This window comes from Triticum dicoccoides, chromosome 3B, assembly GCF_002162155.2.
Source record: "Triticum dicoccoides isolate Atlit2015 ecotype Zavitan chromosome 3B, WEW_v2.0, whole genome shotgun sequence".
Taxonomy (NCBI): domain Eukaryota; kingdom Viridiplantae; phylum Streptophyta; class Magnoliopsida; order Poales; family Poaceae; genus Triticum; species Triticum dicoccoides.
In genome coordinates this window covers 99,209,989-99,232,205 of record NC_041385.1, presented here as the reverse complement: position 1 = coordinate 99,232,205, position 22,217 = coordinate 99,209,989, and the positions used below count along the sequence as shown (strand labels likewise).

The following is a 22,217-nucleotide window of genomic DNA, read 5'->3' as shown; positions in this document are numbered from 1 at the left end:
TTTGATGCTTGATAATTGTTTTGAGATATGGAGGTGATAATATCAAAGCAATGCTAGTTGGGGTGATTATGAATTTAAAGAATGCTTGTGTTGATGTTTGTGATTCCCGTAGCATGCACGTATGGTGAACCGCTTTGTGATGAAGTCGGAGCACAATTTTATTTATTGATTGTCTTCCTTATGAGTGGCAGTCGGGGACGAGCGATGGTCTTTTCCTACCAATCTATCCCCCTAGGAGTATGCGTTTAATGCTTTGGTTTTTGATGACTTCTAAATTTTTGCAATAAGTGCATGAGTTCTTTTGATTAATGTTGAGTCCATGGATTATACGCACTCTCACCTTTCCGCCATTGCTAGCCTCTCTAATACCGCACACTTTTTGCCGGTATCATACACCCACCATATACCTTCCTCAAAACAGCCACTATACCTACCTATTATGGCATTTCCATAGCCATTCCGAGATATATTGCCATGCAACTCTCCACCGTTCCGTTCATATGACACACATTACTTTTGCCATATTGCTCTTTGCATGAACATGTAGTTGACATTGTATTTGTGGCAAGGCCTTCTAATTTTCATACGTGTCGCTCTTGATTCATTGCATATCCCGGTACACCGCCGGAGGCATTCATATAGAGTCATATCTTGTTCTAAGTATCGAGTTGTAATTGTTGAGTTGTAAGATAAATAAAAGTGTGATGATCATCATTATTAGAGAATTGTCCCAGTGAGGAAAGGATGATGGAGACTATGATTCCCCCATAAGTCGGGATGAGACTCCGGACTTTATGAAAAAAATATAAAGAGAAAAAAAAGAGAAAGGCCAAATAAAAAAAGAGAAAAAAAAGAGAAAGGCCAAATAAAAAAATGAGAGAAAAGAGAGAAGGGACAATGCTACTATCCTTTTACCACACTTGTGCTTCAAAGTAGCACCATGATCTTCATGATAGAGAGTCTCATATGTTGTCACTTTCATATACTAGTGGGAATTTTTCATTATAGAACTTGGCTTGTATATTCCAATGATGGGCTTCCTCAAAAGTGCCCTAGGTCTTCGTGAGCAAGCAAGTTGGATGCACACCCACTTAGTTTCTTCTGTTGAGCTTTCATATACTTTTAGCTCTAGTGCATCCGTTGCATGGCAATCCCTACTCACTCACATCGATATCTATTGATGGGCATCTCCATAGCCCATTGATACGCCTAGTTGATGTGACACTATCTTCTCCTTTTTGTCTTCTCCACAACCACCATTCTATTCCACCTATAGTGCTATGTCCATGGCTCACGCTCATGTATTGCGTGAAAGTTGAAAAAGTTTGAGATTTCTAAAGTATGAAACAATTGCTTGGCTCGTCATCGGGGTTGTCCATGATTAAATACTTTGTGTGATGAGGATAGAGCTTAGCCGAACTATATGATTTTGTAGGGATAACTTTCTTTAACCATGCTATTTTGAGAAGACATGATTGCTTTGATTTGTATGCTTGAAGTATTATTACTTTTATGTCTTTATGAACTTTTGTCTTGAATCTTTCGGATCTGAATATTCATGCCACAATTAAGAAGATTTACATTGAAATTATGCCAAAGTATCACTCCGCATCAAAAATTCTCTTTTTATCATTTACCTACTAGAGGACGAGCAGGAATTAAGCTTGGGGATGCTTGATACGTCTCCAACGTATCTATAATTTTTGATTGCTCCATGCTATCTGTTTTAAGCAATATTGGGCTTTATTATCCACTTTTATATTACTTTTGGGACTAACCTATTAACCAAAGGCCCAGCCCAGATTCGTTGTTTTATGCCTATTTCAGTATTTCGAGGAAAAGGAATATCAGACGGAGTCCAAACGGAACAAAATCAACTGGAGAAGTTATTTTTGGAAGGAAAGCGACCGGATGGACTTGGACCCCATGTCAAGAGCCAAGGGAGGTGCTCAAGAGGGTGGGGGGCGCCCCCTGGGCGCGCCCCCCTGCCTCGTGGGACCCCCGTAGCTCCACCGACGTACTTCCTGCACCCATATATACCTACGTACCCAAAAACTTCCAGAACAGAACCTAGATCGAGAGTTCCGCCGCCGCAAGCCTCTCTAGCCACCAAAAACCAATCGGGACCCTGTTCCGGCACCCTGCCGGAGGGGGATCCCATCACCGGAGGCCATCTTCATCATCCCGGCGCTATCCATGACGGGGAGGGAGTAGTTCACCCTCGGGGCTGAGGGTATGTACCAGTAGCTATGTGTTTGATCTCTCTCTCTCGTGTTCTCTCTCGTGTTCCCTCTATGGCAAGATCTCGATGTATCCCGAGCTTTGCTATTGTCGTTGGATGTTATGATGTTTCTCCCCCTCTACTCTCTTGTGATGAATTGAGTTTCCCCTTTGAAGTTATCTTATCGGATTGAGACTTTTATGAGAACACTTGATGTATGTCTTGTGATCCACTTGATGTATGTTTTGGTGATCAACTAGCGGGTTTCGTGACATTGGGAACTTATGCATAGGGGTTGCCACACGTTCTTGACTCTCCGGTAGTAGCTTTGGGGCACTCTTTGAAGTACTTTTATGTTGGTTGGATGAATCTGAGATTGTGTGACGCATATCGTATAATCATGCCCACGGACCCTTGAGGTGACAATGGAGTATCTAGCTGACATTAGGGTTTTGGTTGATTTGTGTCTTAAGGTGTTATTCTAGTATGAACTCTATGATGGATTGAGCGGAAAGAATAGATTTATGTTATTTTACTACAAACTCTTATATAGATCGATCCGAAAGAATAACTTTGAGGTGGTTTCGTACCCTACCATAATCTCTACATTTGTTCTCCGCTATTAGTGACTTTGGAGTGACTCTTTGTTGCATGTTGAGGGCTTGTTATTTGATCTATCTTTGTTATTATTGTTGAGAGAACTTGCACTAGTGAAAGTATGAACCCTAGGCCTTGTTTCCTATCATTGCAATACCGTTTACGCTCACTTTTACCACTTGTTACCTTGCTGTTTTTATTATTTCAGAATATAAAAACCTTTATCTACTATCTATTTTGCACTTGTATCACCATCTCTTCGCCGAACTAGTGCACCTATACAATTTACCATTGTATTGGGTGTGTTGGGGACACAAGAGACTCTTTGTTATTTGGTTGCAGGGTTGTTTGAGAGAGACCATCTTCATCCTACGCCTCCTACGGATTGATAAACCTTAGGTCATCCACTTGAGGGAAATTTGCTACTGTCCTACAAACCTGTGCATTTGCAGGCCCAACAACGTCTACAAGAAGGTTGTGTAGTAGACATCACACTCTCACCCTTCCACCATTGCTAGCCTCTCTAATACCGCGCACTTTTCGCCGGTATCATACACCCACCATATACCTTCCTGAAAACAGCCACCATACCTACCTATCATGGCATTTCCATAGCCATTCCGAGATATATTGCCATGCAACTTTCCACCGTTCCGTTCATATGACACACATTACTTTTGTCATATTGCTTTTTGCATGAACATGTAGTTGACATTATATTTGTGGCAAAGCCACCGTTCATAATTCTTTCATACATGTCACTCTTGATTCATTGCATATCCCGGTACACCGCCGGAGGCATTCATATAGAGTCATATTTTGTTCTAAGTATCAAGTTGTAATTGTTGAGTTGTAAGAAAAATAAAAGTGTGATGATCCTCATTATTAGAGCATTGTCCGAGTGAGGAAATGATGATGGAGACTATGATTCCCCCATAAGTCGGGATGAGACTCCGGACTTTATGAAAAAAAAAGGCCAAAGAATCCCAAATAAATAAAAAGAGGCCAAAGAAGCTCATCAAAATAAAATAAAAAAATATGAGAGAAAAAGAGAGAAGGGACAATGCTACTATCCTTTTTCCACACTTGTGCTTCAAAGTAGCACCATGATCTTCATAATAGAGAGTCTCATATGTTGTCACTTTCATATACTAGTGGGAATTTTTCATTATAAGAACTTTGCTTGTATATTCCAATGATGGGCTTCCTCAAAAGTGCCCTAGGTCTTCGTGAGCAAGCAAGTTGGATGCACACCCACTTAGTTTCTTTCGTTGAGCTTTCACATACTTATAGCTCTAGTGCATCCGTTGCATGGCAATCCCTACTCACTCACATCGATATCTATTGATGGGCATCTCCATAGCCCATTGATACGCCTAGTTGATGTGAGACTATCTTCTCCTTTTTGTCGTCTCCACAACCACCATTCTATTCCACCTATAGTGCTATGTCCATGGCTCACGCTCATGTATTGCGTGAAAGTTGAAAAAGTTTGAGATTACTAAAGTATGAAACAATTGCTTGGCTCGTCATCGGGGTTGTGCATGATTAAATACTTTGTGTGATGAAGATAGAGCTTAGCCAGACTATATGATTTTGTAGGGATAACTTTCTTTAACCATGCTATTTTGAGAAGACATAATTGCTTAGTTAGTATGCTTGAAGTATTATTATTTTTATGTCAATATGAACTTTTGTCTTGAATCTTTCGGATCAGAATATTCATACCACAATTAAGAAGATTTACATTGAAATTAGGCCAAAGTATCACTCCGCATCAAAAATTCTTTTTTATCATTTACCTACTCGAGGACGAGCAGGAATTAAGCTTGGGGATGCTTGATACGTCTCCAACGTATCTATAATTTTTGATTGCTCCATGCTACTTTATCTACTGTTTTAGGCAATATTGGGCTTTATTATCCACTTTTATATTATTTTTGGGACTAACCTATTAACTGGAGGCCCAGCCCAGATTTGATGTTTTATGCCTATTTCAGTGTATCGAGGAAAAGGAATATCAGACGGAGTCAAAACGGAACGAAATCAACTGGAGAAGTTATTTTTGGAAGGAAAGCAACCTAGGGAACTTGGAGTGCATGTCAGGGGAGATACGGGCTGCCCACAAGGGTGGGGGCGCGCCCCCCTTGGGCACGCCCCCCTGCCTCGTGGAGCCCCCATAGCTCCTCCGACGTACCCCCTGCACCCATATATACTCTTGTACCCTGAAACTTCTAGAACAGAAGATAGATCGGGAGTTCCGCCGCCGAAAGTCTCCAGAGCCACGAAAAACCAATCGGGACCCCGTTCCGGCACCCTGTCGGAGGGGGATCCCATCACCGGTGGCCATCTTGATCATCCTGGCGCTATCCATGACGAGGAGGGAGAAGTTCACCCTCGAGGCTGAGGGTATGTACCAGTAGCTATGTGTTTGATCTCTCTCTCTCGTGTTCTCTCTCGTGTTCCCTCTATGGCACGATCTTGATGTATCCCATGCTTTGCTATTGTAGTTGGATCTTGTGATGTTTCTCCCCCTCTACTCTCTTGTGATGAATTGAGTTTCCCCTTTGAAGTTATCTTATCGGATTGAGTCTTTTATGAGAACACTTGATGTATGTCTTGCCGTGATTATCTGTGGTGACAATGGGATATCATGTGCCACTTGATGTATGTTTTGGTGATCAACTTGCGGGTTTCGTGACATTGGGAACCTATGCATAGGGGTTGGCACACGTTCTTGACTCTCCGGTAGTAGCTTTGGGGCACTCTTTGAAGTACTTTTATGTTGGTTGGATGAATCTGAGATTGTGTGACGCATATCGTATAATCATGCCCACGGATACTTGAGGTGACAATGGAGTATCTAGGTGACATTAGGGTTTTGGTTGATTTTTGTCTTAAGGTGTTATTCTAGTATGAACTCTATGATGGATTGAGCGTAAAGAATAGCTTTATGTTATTTTACTACGAACTCTTGAATAGATAGAACAGGAAGGATAACTTTGAGGTGGTTTCGTACCCTACCATAATCTCTACGTTTGTTCTCCGCTATTAGTGGGTTTGGAGTGACTCTTTGTTGCATGTTGAGGGCTTGTTATTTGATCTATCTATGTTATTATTGTTGAGAGAACTTGTACTAGTGAAAGTATGAACCCTAGGCCTTGTTTCCTATCATTGCAATACCGTTTATGCTCACTTTTACCACTTGTTACCTTGTTGTTTTTACAGTTTCAGATTACAAATACCTGTATCTACTATCTATTTTGCACTTGTATCACCATCTCTTCGCCGAACTAGTGCACCTATACAATTTACCATTGTATTGGGTGTGTTGGGGACACAAGAGACTCTTTGTTATTTGGTTGCAGGGTTGTTTGAGAGAGACCATCTTCATCCTACGCCTCCTACGGATTGATAAACCTTAGGGAATCCACTTGAGGGAAATTTGCTACTGTCCTACAAACCTGTGCACTTGGAGGCCCAACATCGTCTACAAGAAGAAGGTTGTGTAGTAGACATCAACCCACTGGGTGTAGTCCCCAAGATTCGGGCCGACTGCTGAGCAGTCGGGTCGGATCTTTCCTGCCGACTTCTTCCTTATTGATTTTCTTCTTCTTCGTATCTGCAGAAGCTAATGCCGACCTAAGGGAGCAGTTAGGTGGGGCCCAGACCGCCCTTCGTGCCAAGGAAGCCGAGTGCGACGCCTTGGCTCGGGAACATGATCGCCTGGCCAAAAAGCTGGCCGACCAGGAGGAGAGCCATAAGGCGGCCCTAAAGGCGGTGCAGGACAGCGAGGCCGCCCTTCAAGCCGAATACGAGACCGAGGCGGCAAGCTGGGCAGAGGCGAGGCAAGCGCTGAGCGAAGGTTACAGCCGAGTTGAAGATATGATTGACGGTAGGCCACCTTCTTCTCCGTCCCTTTGCTCGCCACCCAGCACCTGATCTGTCTTCTGACTTCGTGCTGCCTTTTTCTTCTTTATGCAGATTACTTCCCTAGTTACTCTGTTGCCGCCAACCAAGCCATCGAGGCCCACCGCGAAGCACGACGGCAGGCTGGGGTTGAGATCGCACCGGATGCTGGCCGGTCGCTTGAGGAGCAGCTTCTAGCGATTCAAACCCGCCTCCAGCCGGTTTACCGCACGCTCCGCCGTCTTCAACGTGCTGGGGCGCAGGTGCTGGCCGCTCTCTGGCCAGGCGAAGTGGTTCCCCGCAACCCCAGTCGGACTGCCGACTGGCTGGAGGTTGCAGTCGGCCGCTTTGAGGCCTGGAAGGCCTCCACGGCTCGGTCCGGCGCCAGGCGGGCGCTGGAGTTCGCCCGAGCTTGGTATCCTGGGCTAGACTTGGCCAAGCTGGCCACCTGGCGGCAGCAGGCCAACGAGGAGCTGGAGGCGGTGCGGCCGGCTATCATCCAGCGCGCATCGGCGATCGCCGACTATACCGACACCAGCGTCTTTGCCCCTGAGGTAAATGATGATGGTGTTGCTCAGTAGGAGGAGTGGTTCGGGCTGAACCCGGCAGAAGGTGAAGACTCGGCGGACGAGATCGGCTCTAGTGACAAAGGTGAAGAGGAGGAGGGGGAGGATGGTGAAGATGCCGCGCCAGATGGCGGAGCGACCAGCCAGCCTCAGCCTGATCGCGCCTCCAGCAATGAGGTGCGCGCAAGCACGCCGCCTGCAACATGTGACGATCATGACGAGACTCGCCAGCCGGCCACTCCTCCAGCTAACACCACCGTCTCCACCAACTTGCCCGGCTCGCCTGCTGCTCCCTTGGCCTGATCTGCCGTCTGTGCTTTCCTGCTTGTTACTCTTTGAACAATTTTTATTAAATTCGCGCAATTCCACCCACTGGGGGTGTATTCAAACTATGTTGAACACTGGCCTTTCGAAGGTCTTTTATGTAAATATAATCATGCATGTGATTGGCTTCCGTTCATATTTTCCTTTTATCCTTTTGGCTATTTCCTTTGCCGCCCTCCCTTGGTCGCCGCCCTCCCAGCCGGAAAGTTGCTCTGCAGTCTGTGGCTGTGGAAGGACTTGGCCGTTTGGGAGGACAAGTACTCGAGCTTTCTTAGATTGTGGCAAGACAAACGGGAAGCCGGCCAGCCGGCTGCTCTGACAGCCGGTTGGCGGGGGGAAGCCGTCTTGTGTTATATAAGTTTGTTAGTCCTTAGCCGTTTTTCATGTGGGCATCCTTTCCCGCCTTTGGCTCTTGCCAGTCAGACAGCCAATTCTTCGAGCTGCGACTTTCAACAAGAGAGGGCTTGGGTGCCGGCACATTACTTGTCTGACTGCAGGTAGAACTTGGACATAACTCAAGGCAGCAAGTCCCAGGGCCGACTGATCGAACCTGGTGCCGGACAAGAAAACGAATGTATTAACATAATCATAGGCATGATACTCATCATACATAGATAAAAGGGGGTAGTCCCCGAGTGCTCCTCGGGGGACCCGTTGTCTTGTACTTAATACAAAAGGTAGCGTGGTACATACTGCATTTTAACTGTAAAATCTTTGAAGGAGATTGGCGTTCCATGGTTGTTCCGACTCCTTGCCGGAATCATCCCTCTTGCGTGCCTTCGGCTTCTGCGCGTCGATCAGGTAGTAGGAGTCGTTGCCTAGAGCCCTGCTGATGACGAAGGGGCCCTCCCAAGGGGCCGAGAGCTTGTGCTGGCCGGCTGTTCGCTGGATCAGCCGGAGCACAAGATCACCCTCTTGGAAGGATCTTGGCTTGACCTTTCGGCTGTGGTAACGACGTAAACCCTGCTGGTAGATGGCTGACCGATTGAGGGCTAACAGCCGGCCTTCTTCCAGCAGGTCGACGCCGTCTTCTCGTGCTTCCTTGGCCTCCGCCTCCGTGTACATGGTAACTCGAGGTGAGTCAAACTCGATGTCAGTTGGGATGACGGCCTCGGCACCATATACAAGGAAGAAAGGGGTGAAGCCGGTTGACTTGTTCGGGGTAGTGCGCAGACTCCAGAGGACGGCCGGTAGCTCGTCGAGCCAACAGCCGGCCGAACGCTCCAGTGGCACGACTAATCGGGGCTTGATGCCGGAGAGGATGAGGCCGTTTGCTCGGTCAAATTGGCCGTTTGACTGCGGGTGGGCAACGGACGCTAAGTCCAGTCCGATGCCCTGTGTCGCGCAGAAACGTGCCAGTGCCCCCTGGAAAAATTCATGCCGTTGTCGGTGATGATGCTATGCGGTACGCCATACCGGGTTGTGATATCTGCGATGAATGTCACGGCAGTCGGCCCATTCAGTTTCTTGATCGGCTTCACTTCAATCCACTTGGTAAATTTGTCCATGGCGACGAGCAGATGTGTCATGCCGCCGCGCGCCGTCTTGAATGGGACCACCATGTCCAGTCCCCAGACGGCAAAGGGCCAGGTGAGGGGGATGGTTTTCAGTGTAGAAGCCGGCAGGTGTTGCTTGGAGCCGAAGACTTGGCACCCTTTGCAGTGTTTGACTAACTCCTTGGCGTCTTCCAAAGCAGTCGGCTAGAAGAATCCATGGCGGAAAGCTTTGGTGACGAGTGATCTTGAGGCCGCATTCGCCCTGGTGGATGTCTTCGAGGATTGCTATGCCCTTCTCTGGCTCGACGCAGCGCTGGAAAACTCCAGTGACACTGCGCCTAACGAGCTCTCAGTTCATTATTGTGTATGCTCTGGCTCGGCGTTGTACTTGTCTTGCTGAAATCTCGTCAGTCGGCAGCTCTCTATTTACCAGGAAGTTGACGATGGGCTGGGCCCATGATGGAGCTGTGACTTCTTCTATTGCCAAAACGGCTACTGCAACCAGGGCGGGTGGGCTGGGTGGTGAAGAGTTGGAGTCGGCCACCGCCTGTTGTGTCGATGCAGTACCCGGGCCGGCTGCCATAGTCCCTAGGCCGGGCTCTGAAGTCCCCGGGCCGGGTGCGACTATGGCAATCCCCGAACCGCCTGTCGAAGTCCCCGAGCCGCCCGCTTGGTTCCCCAAGTCGGATCCGACTACGTCGGGGTCAGGCGGCACGAAGATGGAACTAGATTCTGGAGCAGGCTTGACAGACGGCTTGAGGAGGCGTTGGAGAGAGACGCCGGTTGGTATAGCTTGTCGGGTGGAGCCTATTCGTGCTAGGGCAGCTGCTTGCTCGTTGTCGGCCCATGGCACGTGGAGGAATTCGCACCTTTCAAAATATCCGCTGATTTGCTGAACGAGGAAGTGGTAGCTTGCCATGTTTGCGTCCTTGGCGTCCCAGTCGCCGGATGATTGCTGGACTACCAAGTCCGAGTCGCCATAGCATAGTATCCGGCGGATGTCGAGTTCTTTGGCTAGCCGGAGCCCGTGTATGAGTGCCTCGTACTCGGCCACATTGTTGGTGGCGGCAAAATGAATTTGCAATGTGTATCTGAGTTTGTCGCCTTTGGGAGAGGTGAGGACGATGCCGGCTCCCAATCCGGTGCGCAACTTGGATCCATCAAAATGCATCCGCCAATGAGTGGAGTCGGGGGCCGGCAGCAGGTACTGGGTCTCGGCCCAGTCAACAAGGAATTCGTCCAATGCCTAGGACTTGATGGCGGTGCGGGGCTGGTAGAAGATTGTGTAAGGAGCCAACGCAATGGCCCATTTTGCCACCCGGTCGGATGCATCCCGGCTGCCTATGATCTCGGTGAGCGGGGCAGTGCATACGACCATGATGGGGTGCTCTTGAAAGTAGGGCTTGAGTTTCTTGGCGGCGAAGTACACACCATAGCACATCTTCTGATAGTTCGGGTAGTTCTGCTTCGAGGTGGAAAGTACTTCGCTCAAATAATATATCGGCCTCTGGACTAGCTGAGCTCGGCCTTCTTCTGGGTGCTGAACCACGATAATGGTGCTGACCACCCGTCTAGTGGCGGCAATGTGAAGGAGCATGAGCTCTTTCTCAGTCGGTGCCACCAAGACAGGTGGCGTGGTCAGCATCTTCTTGAGCCCGTGGAAAGCTTGGTCTGCTTGGTCGTTCCACTCGAAGTGAGTGGACTTCTTCATGAGTTGGTAGAGGGGGAGAGCCTTCTCTCCAAGCCGGCTGATGAAGCGGTTCAGGGATGCCAGGCATCTGGTGAACTTTTGGACGTCTCGTAGCTTGGTAGGAATCTTCATTCTCTCTATGGCCTTGATCTTCACTGGGTTGCATTCAATGCCGCGTTTGGAGACCAGGAAGCCTAGAAGTTGGTCGACTGGTACTCCGAACACGCATTTCTCAGGGTTGAGCTTGATTTGAAACCAGCGCAAGTTTTCAAAGGTCTCCTTGAGGTCTTCTAGCAAGGTGTCGTGCTTCTCGGTCTTCACCATGACATGTCTACATAGACGTGGGCATTTCTGCCGAGTTGCTTGAGGAGGCATTTCTGCATGCAACGCTGAAAAGTGGCACCAGCATTTCTTAAGCCGAATGTCATAGTCAGGTAGCAGAAAGCTCCGAATGGTCTGATGAAGGCGGTCTTCAGGCGGTCAGCTGGGTCCAACTTTATCTGGTGGTAGCCTGAGTAGGCATCCAAGAAGCTCAACAACTCGCATCCGGCTGTGGAGTCTATCACTTGATCGATTCGAGGTAAGGCAAATGGATCTTTGGGGCAAGCTTTGTTGAGGCTGGTGTAATCTATACACATACGCCACTTGTTATTCTTCTTCAACACAAGGACCGGGTTGGCAAGCCACTCTGGAAAGAACACCTCCATGATGAAGCCGGCCGCCAGAATCCGGGCTATCTCTTCTCCTTGAATCCTTCTCTTTTCCTCTGATAGTCGGCGGAGGGGTTACTTGACTGGTTTTGCATCTGCTCGGACATGTAACTTGTGCTCAGCGAAATCCTTCGGAACACCCAGCATGTCCTTGGGGGACCATGCGAAGATATCCCGATTCTCACGGAGGAAATCGACAAGCTCGCCTTCCTATTTGTTGTCCAAGTTTGCTCCAATGGCAGCAAACCTCTCTGGGTGCTCTGGGTCTAGAGGTATCCTTTTTATCTCTTTGGCCGGCTGGAAAGAACCTTGAGTATCAGATTCCTTGGGGTCAGGGGACAGAGCCGGCTGCTTGCCGGCCATGGCCACGACTCGATCCAGCATCTTTTTCTCTTCAGCGATCACGAGGGACTCGGCCAGCCGGCTGCTAGCTGCCGCACACTCAGAAGATTTTTTGTAGTCTCCGGCTATGGTGTTGATGCCCTTGGAACTCGGCATCTTCATCTTGAGGTAGGCGTAGTGGGGTACAACCATGAACTTGGCCAGAGCAGGTCGGCCAAGCAACGCGTGGTAAGGGCTCTCCAGATCCACTACTTCAAACCATATTGCTTCTCGGCGGAAATGATCCTTGCCCCCAAAGAGGACATCCATCTTGATCTTGCCGATTGGTGAGCAGGACAGGTCGGGTACGATGCCATGGAACACATTCCGACTTGGCATGAGCTGCTTCGGCTTGATGTTCAGCTTCTCCATGGTGTCACGGTACAGTATGTTGATGCTGCTTCCGCCATCTATCAGCACGCGGGAGAAGCGGGTAGCTCGCCTTTCCGTCGTGAGGGTGGCGTCCAACACCAATGCGTAGGAGCCAGGAGATGGCATCACCTTTGGGTGATCGGCCTGGCTCCAGCTGATGGGCTTCACCGACCAATGCATGAACTCGGGGTTGTTGGAGGCGACCACGTTGACTTCTTGCTGCTGTCGGCGCCGGCTGCGTCGGTCTTCAGTCTGGCTTGTAAAGACGACATAGGCTGCATGTTCATCGGGGAACTCGTCTTGAATAGCTCCGACTGTTGGCCGAGCGGCCGGCTGCTTAGGGGCTGGAGGCGGCACCAGCCCTTCGCCCTTGGAGATTCGTGTGAGCCAATGGCATTTCCGAGTTGTGTTGTTGGACGGCTTCGCGCCGCTGTGGAATTTGTAGGGGGCATCAAGGGTTTGCTCGTAGGAGAAAGCCGGCTGCCAGGCCGGCCTGCCGTCCTTCTACTTCTTGGGCGCTGGGCGCCCTTTAGGTTGTTCGTCTTCGACCGTGGCCACCTGCCGGCTGGTGGAAGACGACATAGGGGTCTTGCGCTTGTGGTCGCTCTGGTACGAGCGTCGGCTGGAGTCCCCAGCCGGTGTCTTGGGAGCCGGAGCTAGTACCTTTCCGGAGGCGTCTACTCGAAGCTCGGTCTTCATTGAAGAGTCGTCCGTGGCGTACTTGTCTGCTATGATCAGCAGCTCATCGAGGGTAGTCGGCTCGTCGCAGAGGAGTCGGTGCTTGAGGAGGTGCCCTCTCGGCACCGTGCGGTGAAGTACTCTATGGCTTGAACCTCGTGCACCCCCTCGCAGGAATTGCGGAGCTCGGCCCAACGCGTGAGGTAGTCGCGTGTTGATTCGTTGGGCCTTTGAACACACAAGGAAAGCTGGCGAGGCTTGGGAGGCCGCGTGTATGTGCTGGTGAAGTTGCGGATGAAGACTTCCGTGAAGTCTAGCCAGCTGTTGACGCTGTAGGGCTTGAGGCTATTGAGCCAGGTGTGTGTCGTGCCCTGGAGCATGAGGGGGACATACTTCACGGCAACACGCCTGTTGCCGCTTGCTATGCGAACTACGGTGGAGTAGTCGATCAACCAATCTTCCGGCTTCACGGAGCCTTGTACTTGGGCGTGTCTCTTGGGAGCGAGAACCCTTTGGGGAAGGTCTCGTCGTGAATGCGGGGGCCGAAGCAGGACGGCCCCACATCATCTTCTTCTTCTAGCGCCAGGGATCGCGCTAGGCGGTCGATCCGGTGGCGGGCGTCATTCTCACTGACTCCTTCTTGGTGGCCCAGTCGGCCGCTGAGAGTCGGATGCGTGACAGGCGACGGGGTGGGATATCTCCCCCCACGAGGCGGAGGAGGAGGCGAGTCGCCTCGTCGTTCCACAGCTCGAGGGCGGCCTTCTGTGTCGCGCTCGATGGTGATTCGAGTCCGGCTGCGGCTAGCAGCCGGCTCCTTCTCTTGTCTCGCATGGGCGCCGCCTGCAGTCGGTGTCCGCTACGTCGCACCGTGCTCTCGACGTGGGGGAGGACTTCCAGTGCGGGCGTTGGCTTCGTGCCGCCTTGCGGCCACGTCGATCAACTGCTGGATGCGTCTGGTCATGTAAGGGAGCTGATCAGCCCCCAGTCCATTCAGCTCGTCTACGGCCGCCTGGGCGGCGTGTAGGTTCTCGAGGAGCGTGGCATAGACTGGGCGATCTGCTCCCAGCATGTTGGCGGTGGCTGCGCCGCACTTCTTGACGATGTTGGCTCGGCTCAGCCCTTCAGGAGGCGGCATACAGAAGGCGGCGCGGTCAACTTCGCGCTGGTGAGCCTCACTGAGGCGTCTCATGGAGGCTATCCTCTAGCCCTCCGCAAGGAGGGCGAGGCGGCGTGCCTCCAGTGTCTCGGCGTCGGCGTCGGCCGGGATGGGGGCGGACAGGTCGTGCAGCGCCGCTTGCAGAGCGTCGTGGGCGTTCTCACCAGATATGGCGCCGTGGCTGATGACTAGTACCTCGGTGATGGTGCTGCCGCCGCTGTCGGCTCGAGGGAGAGGGTCGTCGAAGATTATCATGTTGGTGGGGAAGGCGTCAAGCGATGCCGTGTCGGAGTCGACAAGCATCGGGTCGGTGGAACCAACCGACTCCAAGTCTGCAGTAGGCTTGCTGGAGACGTGGAGTTGGTCGAGGAGGCCGACGAGCAGCTCTCGGGGCAGCCTGTGCCCGCGTCGGATGCGGGCTCGTCGGAGATGCGAGCCTCACCAAGAAGATCAGCGAGGCAGCTCGCTGCGCAGGCGTTGTCGACACTTTGCAGCGCGTCGGGGCAAGCGCCATCGGGCATGCCGGGCTGGCTACGCTCGCTGGGGAGGAAAAGGGTTCCCGTCCAGAGCAGGTCTCCGGACGACGGTGCACCTGGCCCCATGGTGGGCGTCAAATGTCGGGTGGTAGGTGCGACATATGCCAACGGGTGGCTTATCATTGTGGGAGCCAGTAAGACATTGCCGGTGCCTGGAAACGGGATGAGATGAAGACATGCACGCCGGCGGATCTTACCCAGGTTTGGGGCTCTCCGTGGAGATAACACCCCTACTCCTGCTTTGCGGGGTCTCCGCATGATCACTAGATCAACAAGTGGCTACAAGAGGCTCCTTGAGCTGTTCGGTGTGAGGAGGAAGAAGGGCAAGGCTAGCTCTCTTCTCTCCTTAGTGTAGTGTCTAAAACTATCTGAGATCAACCCTTTGCATGGGTGCCCTGGGGGGTTTATATAGGCCTACCCCCTAGGGGTACAATGGTAATCCGGCTGGGTGTGGGCCCTAGCCGTCAATGTCTGCGGTCGTCGGCTTCTCCGCCGACCACTGGGGCCCGCCGACTGATGGGTCCCGCCGGCTGCCGGCTTCTTGGCCGATAGGCTGGCCCCACCGCTTGGGGGGTCTCGTCGGGGGTTGGTTACTGTTGCCTCGCCCTTGATGACGAGGGCTTCATCGAGGTAAGCATGGCTATAGTGCCGCCGCCTAGCGGGCTCTCACTGTAGCCTTACCTCGTCTTGTCTCCTTAATGGCGCGCGTGCTTCGAGGAGGGGAGCAAGCCGACTACTGGAAGCCGGCCGCATCCCAGGCCGACTGGGGGAGGCATGGCTGCCTTCGGGCGTCTCTCTGACCGAAGGGGCTCGCCGCTGGCGGGCCGTACTGTCGGGTGTCATGGTCAGCATGGCAACAGTGCCACGCCGGACGGGTGATGGCTACCCCGTACGGCGTACTGTAGCCATGCGTGCTCCGGGATTTGGGGGTGGCAGGCTCCACTGTTGCCACGTCCTATCCCATCATCGTTATGGGGGTGCAGACTTTGAGGGCACGATCCTGGCCGCCTGCCAGGGGCCGGCTACTTGGAGTCGGTCTTTTCGTGGCCGGCTTCTTGGAGTCGGCCCTATCGTGGCCTCCTCCATGAGAGTTTAGGGCGGGGCCGCCTTCCGGTAGTCGGCCTGTGAGGCAGCCGGCCAGAGGAAGGCGGCCCCATGTCTTGGGTGCTCAAAGGCTCGATCGGCCTGTTATTTTTCAAAGGGCCGAAGGGAGCCGACTAGGCTACCCGTGGTCATTTACTCCGACAGTGTTCATGTAATTCTGATTAGCCTATGTACTAATTCCAGGTTCAACATCTCTCACAACCCTTATGTTCACAACCTTGACATGATGAAAAAACTTCAACATTTCATGAACACTAGCTTCATTACCTAAATAGTTACTCTTTCAGATCCAATTTCCTCCTCCTTCACATAGTACATGTAATCACTCTTCCCGTAACCTTCACTAGCAATGAGTGATTGTAGAGTAAGAAAAGAAATGTCTGTCTCATATATAACCCTTTTCACAGGGTTTCTTCCTTCTAAATGAAACCATATCTCCCACTTCTGCTTAGCGAAACTGCACAAATATGTGCTCATCAATTGAATTGAAATTGACACAACTAGAGATGGAACAAAGTTTACTATACATGTTCAACTAAGAGAAACATACACTCACTAAGGCAACAGATTGAAGAAAACTACCACTTTTAAGCAAAAGTCTCTCCATACCTGCCACCCACAGAACATCCAGGCGCCGGCGATGACTGGGCGACCGCTGCCTCCGGTTGCTGTAACCCTGCCTGTGTCGCGTAGCTGCTGCTCCCCAACCAGTTATCCACTTCAGAGAATGAGCCGACATCGTCCAAACTTGTGCCACCGCCGCCTCCGTCGCCGCCGCCCGCGCCGCCAACCATATCTTCGCTGCCCCCATCCGGAATCACCGACGCCATGGCGGCCGCAACCTAGGTCAGACAGAGAATAGAGGCAGAGGAGGGAGAGAGTGAAGCGCAAGAGGGGAATGGATTGGATCTGATGCTATCACCGGGCCGACCGACAACGCCGTTTCCAACCGCGGACACGCCGTTAACGTGCGGCGGCCGTCGGTTGGCCAGCGTGGCACCTGAAAAGTGGGACCAACCGGTCAGTTTCCTGCTTAGCGCGGGCAAAGCGGCCGCTTTCGAGACTTAGTTTTTTGCAACGAATTAGGCAAAACTGATAGTTTTTCGCACAAAAACGTAGAGTGGTAGTTTTCTGTCACGTTTCCGTCAAATGTGGTAGTTTTTGATTAAATACTCGTTTTCAAGATTGTGTATAATTTTTTAATTCATGCAAGTTGTATGTGTATTTAACTCAAACATTTAAATGGGAGTGGGTTTGAATGCAGTGATTTTGGCCACTGCAAAATCAAATCAGTAATTTTGGCCACTGCAACACGCTTTGCCTGCCGTGTGCCGCTCCATCCACCGGACGGGGTGTTTGGTGGCAATGGCAGAGGGCATCTCCATGACCATGACCGCTCCCCCTCTGCTCCCTATCACCGGAAGGAACTGGGCAGAAATCACAGATTTGACCTGAGGCAGAAATCAAATCACAAACTGACCTGTTCAGGAAAAAATTTCACTCTGCTGACCCTTTGGTGTGGCACCCGACATCTGGGCGCCGCACCCTACTATGCAGCGCCTTCCCCTTAGGCGTCACACATCCTGCCAGCGTGGCAGCCCTGGTCCAGTTGCGGCCCCACACGCACCTGTGCAGCGCCTAAGAGCTAGGCGCCACACTTTGACGTGCAGCGCCTAGCCCTTGGGCGCTGCACAGTGACTTAAGCGCGGCCGCCCCAGCCTGACCAGGCAGTTCTTCATCTCTCCGCTCTCTGTACAGAGAGCAGCGGCGGCAGCAGCGCCCCCATCTAATCCCCCCACATCCCTCTCAGATCTGAAGATTTGATCCGTGGATTCAATCCCCAATCCATCCTACTAGGTAAACTCTTCCCTTCTCTTTCTTTTGCTCCGTAAATTTGTTGCCATTCTAGAGATCGTCCATGATTTGATGGAACCCTTGATTTGTTTGGTTTGCTCGATTTAGGATGTGTATTCATATTGGTAGTACTGTAGTGTTATTTATTAGTTCACAATATATGATTCTTGTTGTTGAAACCCTAGATTGTTTAGTTTTTTTAGATATATATGAGATGCCTATTTTTGTTTAGTTTATTTGAGATGAAGATGAACTTTTATATGTTTATTGTTTGAAATTGTAAGGATGGTTTGGCTTCTGGACGATGTCTACGACGTGCAACACCGGGCCTACATGATGCGCGAGAAGGATAAGGTAATAATGAGTAATCTAAATATTTTGCAAATTTGCCTTTAGTTGAAATTTACATGCCCTAAGATTTGTCATTACTTGTTTTTTGCAGAAGCTTGAACCTCTGAAGATTCGGTATCACGGGGTCTCTGGTCCTGCCATGCCTTATGATGAGCGGTACACACCGTACATCAAGCAGGCAGGACTACTCCCGTGGATTCTATTGGTCAGCTGGTCCATGCCGAATCTGAACGCTCCACTGGTGTCTGCTCTTGTTGATCGGTGGAGGCCAGAGACCCACAGTTTCCATCTTCGGACCGGGGAGATGACCGTGACGCTCGAGGATGTCTCGTTGATCACCGGTCTTGCTATCGACGGGAGGCCTCTATGTATGAGCACCGATTCTGATGGGTGGCGCGAGCAGATGATTGCTCTTATCGGTATGTCTCCTACCGAGGCTGAGGATGATGTAGAGGAGGGAGAAGAGAAGAAGAAGAGGGAAAGGAAGGCAGCCGGAGCTGCTTTCACGTGGATTCAAAATAACTTTGCGACGTGCCATCCGGATGTAACTGATGATGTGATCCAGACACATGCTCGTGTGTGTATGTGGTACATTGTGTCGAGGACTTTGTTTCCTGACTCCACTGGCAAGAACGCTCCATGGATGTGGCTGAAGGCGTTGACCGTCTTCGATAGCAAATGGAGCTGGGGTTCAGCGACTCTTGCCTACTTGTACCGACAGGTAGTTGGTCTGTTTTGTGATCAACTCATTTATTCATTAGCAATGCAAGCTTGCTGTCAAGTTAACATTGTTTTTCTTTCATATGTAGCTGGATGATGCGTGTTGCAGGATCACACCTAGTGCAGGCATTGGTGGTAATCTGCTTCTACTTTCTGTATGGAGCTAGGAGCGTCTGCCTGTTGGACGCCCGAAGAGCGTCAGGTTTGATCCTTGGTATGCAGATGAACATGACGAATTACGGCGCCCCACATGGGCTTACAAGTGGGATATCGTTTCCGAGATGACGAACGATGTCAATCTCATGTACCAAAAGTACATTGCCGAGTTGGACACGATTACGCCTGAGCAGGTAAGGAGGTCATTACTTTAGTCCTTTCTCATGCTTGCTTGAAAAAAAGTTATCAAATTTGCATTGTTGCCCTGTTTCATAGGTGGAATGGCAGCCATATGGCGCGGGTGAGAGCTTGGGGTACACCGCGGACTTCCGCCTCAACCCGATGTGCTTGCGGGATAAGGATCTCTGGCTTATGCGGTGCCCATTGATATGCAACTGGGCGGTTGAGTTTCATTTGCCGCATCGCGTGTATCGTCAGTTTGGTCTTTTCCAGCCTCACCCGCCGGATTGGGTGGACACGGATAAAGCACTTCATAGGTAAGAGAGCATGTGTGCGTATTGTCTAATCATCGGGACTCCTTTTGATTGTGCTAATGTTTGGTTTTATACCACGCAGGTTGGATAGGAGAAGGCAACGGAAGATAAAGGACTGGGCCAAGCATCATTCTGCGTATGTTACCCGCTTCCAGCTTTGTGTGGAGCAAGCTCGTAGCACTGCACGCGCCCCGCTTCGTGAGCACAACTCACTTGCTTTTGATAACTACGTACGATGGTTTATTGGAACTACTCGAGTTGAGATATGCCCGCCGGCATATAATGAGGATATTCTTGAAGAACCCGTAAACTTTGAGGATCTAGCAAAGGGGAAGTACAACAGAGATGTCAGGCTAGGGCAAGGAGTCCCTGCTGTTCCGGTGATTAACTATGTGGTAAAGTGTTCCCCTCTTTACTTTCCTGTTGACCGTATTACACATGTTTGAATGGCTAACGCATTCATTTTTTCTCATCCGCAGTGCACCGAGATCAAGAAAGTAGCTGATGAGAGCCAGTCTATTCTGGAGAAGACACCGGTTGGAACTGGCAATGATGATGGTTCACTACGAGCATTCCTCAAGGTACATATCGCATTCACTATGAGAGCCAGTCTATGTTGCGAAGTTTGATATCTTACACACTTGTTCGTGTTACAGCGTCAGGCCAAGAAGTTAAGGCGATTATCGAACCTTCTCGGTTGCCGTGATCCTGAATATGATGAACCATCTGCCTCTAGGTCTGGTACACCATCAGACCCCGCACCTCACCATGAGGGGGATGATGTGAGTTCCTCATATGCTTATATGGATGATGAGGGTGGGATCACCCAAGAGGTATGACTAATCCTTTAGATGTGATTCTCACTTGATTACGACATCGGCCTTCACCATATTGTTTCGTTGTGTGATAGGGCAATGAGCTTGATGATGACATGACTTCGGCGGACGCTCAAGCTCGGTCCGCATATGTGTTCAAGCCTAGGCAGCCCAGACGCCAGTACACGCCCAACGACTATGACAACAGAGGCAACCCAAAGGTGGTCGTAGGGACCTCGCGGATGGCTAGCTTGGATGATGAGGCGGAGGAGGAGGCGGAGGCGGAGGCGGAGGCGGAGGAGGAAGTGCACGAAGAGGATCCTCGTGCTCCTAAGAAGAAGAAGCTTGCCTGCAGGCGTGCCACCAGGAACACGCGCGGAAGGCATTAGTGCTTGTTCATGTTAATTGTAGCCGTTTAATTAGGTTGACGAACTTGTGAGGTTATGTTATATGTTGGTGAACTCTTACTAGTGTGGTATTTGTGTTTGCGAACCTGAAGTAATGTTGAATTGTCTTAAATGATATGATGTTCAAGTTATTAGTTTCTGTAGTTTACAGTATTTTTATTATGTTATATGTTGGTGAACTCTTACTAGTGTAGTTTACAGTATTTTTATTATGTGAGTGCTGGTGCAGGAGGCCAAAATGGCATCTATTTCTGCAGTTTTGCTTATAGCAGCACTGCAGCGCCCAACATATAGGCGCTGCACTGTACTGTGCGGCGCCCAACAATTGGGCGCTGCACTGTATAGTGCAGCGCCCTGTCCTTAGGCGCTGCACTACTTCCAACATCTCACATCCAGAGAGCCACAGTTGGCTTGCATCACATCCACAATACTTACAATGACTGCAACATCACAACAATTTGAACAAACATAAATTTTAAGCCGACGAGTTCATAACTTAAGACAATTCAAACATTACTACGACATGGTTCACGACACATTCATTACAAATGACAAATGGCAGCTTGCCCTAGAAGATAGTTCACCAACATCTCACATGCCCTCACAACTTCATGACACATTCATTAGAAAATAGTTAACGACGAGTGCACCGAAGCGAAGTCCCTACTGAGTAGAGCGAGGCCATTTCCCCTTCTTGTCACGTGCCGAGTCCTCCTCTTGTGCCTCGCGAGCCTTTGCAAGCTTTCTTGCCCTCTCCTCCTCACGAGCAAGTTTCGCTTGGCGTGCCCTCTCCTCCTCTCGTTTCTTCCGCTCCATCCTCTCCTTCTGACGACGCTCTTCCTCCAAGCCTCTTCGAAACGATTCTTCGAACCGTCGTTGCCGCCTAAGACAATCTGCGTATTGGTCCTTTTTCACATCTTCTGGCACTTCAAGATCTATCCACGTGAAGTACTTGCATAGAGGAGGCGGTGACTGCATAAAAATTTGTTGTTAGTGTTGACACACATTTGAGAGTAACATTTTACTTCTCGAGCTTACCGGTGGTTGGTCATAGGCGTTAGTTGGAAGTGCACGATCATAAGCATAGTTCGGGTATACAAAATATCTCCGCCCTTCCGTCCATGCTTTCTTTCGGTCGGTGGACACCTTCACCTTGCAAACATCTCCACACCAACAAGGCGGGATGTTGACATCTTTCTCCTTCACCTTGTCCAAAGATGCGTCCTCCCACTTGTTCGGCATGTCTTCTTGGTTAGCACACGGTGGCCTCGTCATGGAACCGGATGAAGCCATGCCTACAAAACCGAGAATTATTGGTCAACCCTAACCCCCACTTAACAATAACCACAACCCTAACACCAACATAACCCTAACCCTAGCATACTATGAAAACCTAACCATACCAAATTAGCAAAGAAACACAAATTTCCAAATCCTATCAAAAACTAGGGTTTCCCCCAAACTAGCAAGATTTGAGCAAATGTGACAATTCCTATGGACGAAAACAAGGGGATCGGAGGAGATTACCTTAAGGGAGGGGTTGGCTTCGAAATCCACGGTCAAATACTCCGGATCTGAGAAGGATTTGAGAGGGGGAGAGAGGAGGGCAGAGGGGAGGCACTGAGCTTCGGGTTTGTGTGGAGGGTGGGGTGTGTGGGGTGGGGATGGGTGGGAGGGAGT

General features: G+C 50.4%; 1 long non-coding RNA gene across 1 annotated transcript; it reads left to right on the top strand.

Moving 5' to 3' along the window:
- Positions 1-19,651: 19,651 nt before the first annotated feature.
- LOC119280918 lies at positions 19,652-20,013 on the top strand. Its single transcript, XR_005138219.1, has 3 exons — positions 19,652-19,710; positions 19,795-19,896; positions 19,972-20,013. It is a non-coding gene; the product is annotated as an uncharacterized LOC119280918 (long non-coding RNA).
- Positions 20,014-22,217: the final 2,204 nt, after the last annotated feature.